This window comes from Triticum aestivum, chromosome 4B, assembly GCF_018294505.1.
Source record: "Triticum aestivum cultivar Chinese Spring chromosome 4B, IWGSC CS RefSeq v2.1, whole genome shotgun sequence".
Lineage (NCBI taxonomy): Eukaryota > Viridiplantae > Streptophyta > Magnoliopsida > Poales > Poaceae > Triticum > Triticum aestivum.
This window is the reverse complement of record NC_057804.1, coordinates 634541157-634543815: the sequence shown is the minus strand read 5'-3', so window position 1 is coordinate 634543815 and position 2659 is coordinate 634541157.

Genomic DNA, 2659 nt, shown 5'->3' with positions numbered 1-2659 from the left:
TGCTATAGCTAGCTAGCTGCTGCTGTATATTTTCTTCGTCTTTGACATGATTAAATTAGATCAATCGTGTCTAGTCATTAACTGATAGACCGGCCAGAAGGCAAGATCGATTGACGATTGGTGGAGTATCTTGTGCGTTGTACTAACATCTCAAACTTTCTATAGAAAGCTTGGCAGATCTCCAAAAGTGGTCTAAGTGGTGCACTAGTAGGATCTACACCGTCAGGTTTCTCTGCTGCACGTAGTTGCTTTAGTTTTGTGCTCTTGGTGATGTAACATACACAAACAAATCGGCTTAATTTGTGAGTGTAGTTGATGTCTACATCTATAACATTCATATAACCTTCAAAGTGTATCATGAACATCATTAAGAACCCACATGAGGCGTCACCTTCTCTCTTACCCATTCCCTCCCATGTGGCCAATAATACGAGAAGAGACACACCGACAACACCCTAGTGGCAAAATCAGGACCGTCGCCAAATCATTGTCCACCAGCCCAGGCACGGTCACCGGACTCAATGTCTGCTTCGAGTTCCTCCCCATCTCCATCTCCTCTCTCCCTTTGCTAGTGCCTATGTCTGCCGTGGCTCACGATCTACGTCTCTGGATGCCCGGGCAAGGTCATGGGTGGCGTTAGTCTCCGATGCGCATGTGGCGTCCGGGTCCATGTTCATCTAACCGCCTCCTTCGGCAATGCCTCCTACGATAATGCAATGTAAAACAAGTATGTGTTTGGGATTTAGGTGATGGAGTTTCTGTTTCTCGACTTTTACTTCCTCTTTTACTTAGCAAAATTTTGTTTTATCCCCGGTTTATTCCATTGATTCTAGATTGTGGTTTTGTTGGGAGTAAATTGCAAAAAATCACCACATTGAAGGCAACTTTTGCAAAAACCACTACAATACATTTTTTTTTGCAAAAAACACCGTGTCTATGTTAATCTTTTTGCAGAAAACACTGATCGGCGGATCGGGCTCAGTTAAGTGAGTTTATGACAAATGGGGCCCGCTAGTTAGGCCGTGTGGCAGGGCATAAGTAACGGCGACGTTCGCTAACGTTATCATCATGTGTGGCCCCGTGGGGTCCACCTGTCATTGAGACAAAAAAAACTGATGCTTGTCAACCTCCCGTCGTTGGACTAATACGTCCAGAGTCGCTGCTGCTCGCCGCGTCCCCGGCGCGCCGCTCCCGCGCCTTGCTCCTGCCGCGCACGCTGCTCGCCGCGGCCGCCGCGCCCGCCGCTCCCCGCGGCCGCCGCCACTCGCCGTCGACGCGCCCGCTGCTCGCTGTCACTCGCCCCCGTCGACCTCCCGAACCTGAAGTCCAGCCCGTATGCGGGGAACCACGGCGAGCCCGCCACCGGAGCGGCGCCGTCCCTGCAGGCGCAGCCAGCGCGCGCCTTCCCGCCTCATCGCCGTCTCCTTCTTTGCTCCAGCAGGCTCGTCGCGGCGCCTTCAGTGTCTCCGGCATACTCTAGGGCCGCCGGGGTCGCGGCGAGGGCCGGAGGCGGGGGGCGGCCGACGGTGCTGGTGATGGAGAAGCTGGGTGCGGTGGGGCTGGAGCTGCTGTGGGGGTCCGCCAACATGTACTGCGCGTACGAGCTCACGGCGGAGGAGCTGCGCGCCAAGGTGTCACTGGTGGACGCGCTGGTGGTGCGCAGCGCCACACGGGTCACGCGGGAGGTCTTCGAGGCCGACAACGTCGACCTCCAGGCCGCCACCGAGGCCGGCTGCCTCGTCGTCAACGCGCCCACCGCCAACACCGTCGCTGCCGCCGAGCACGCCGTCGCGCTCCTCGCCGCCATGGCCCGCAACGTCGCCCAGGTCGACGCCTCGCGCAAGGCCTGGACGAACATGACGCCGCCGCATCCCGGCGCCACCGTCCTTGACCTTCGTCGCCTGGCTGAGCCTCGCGACGGCGGCCTTTGTCCGCCGGCCTGTGCACGCACGCAAATTGTTCGATGAAATGCCCAAGAGAGGTTTGTTAGGCTGACAAGCGGGCCCCATGTCCAGCAAACGTTTTCATGTAACGGTGTGAGAAATTGGTGCCACGTCAGCCTGACTGGCGGGCCCCACCTGTCATAAACAAGCTTAACTGAGCCCGATCCGCCGATCAGTGTTTTCTGCAAAAAAATTACCATAGACACGGTGTTTTTTGCAAAAAAAATGTATTGTAGTGATTTTCGCAATGCTTGCCTTCAAAGTGGTGTTTTTTTTGCAATTTACTCTTTTTTTGGCTATGCGCATCCTTGATGCAAAGAAAGGAGGGCTTGAACACTTTATAGTTCTTTTAGCTTGATAATTTTCAAAACCAATAATAAAAGGAGATTATTTTTCAAAAGGAAGTGTCACTTTGCTTATGTCAATAAAGGAAGAGGAAATGTCACTGTTTGCGGAAAGAAGAAATTAAATGTCACTATGCTCATAGCGCCAAGTATATGCTAGGGCAAAAGCATAAATGCCGTAGATGCAACGACAAACTGGTGGCCACATCTAACCATACAGGTGATCGATTTTCTATTTCTCGACTTTTCACTTGGGTGACCAATATACAACCATACAGGTATGTGTTGGGAGAATTTTGTGTTATCACCAGGTTTGTTTATTCCCTTGGTTCTCAGCTTGTAGTTTTTTTTGGAAGTTCTCAGCTTTCAAGT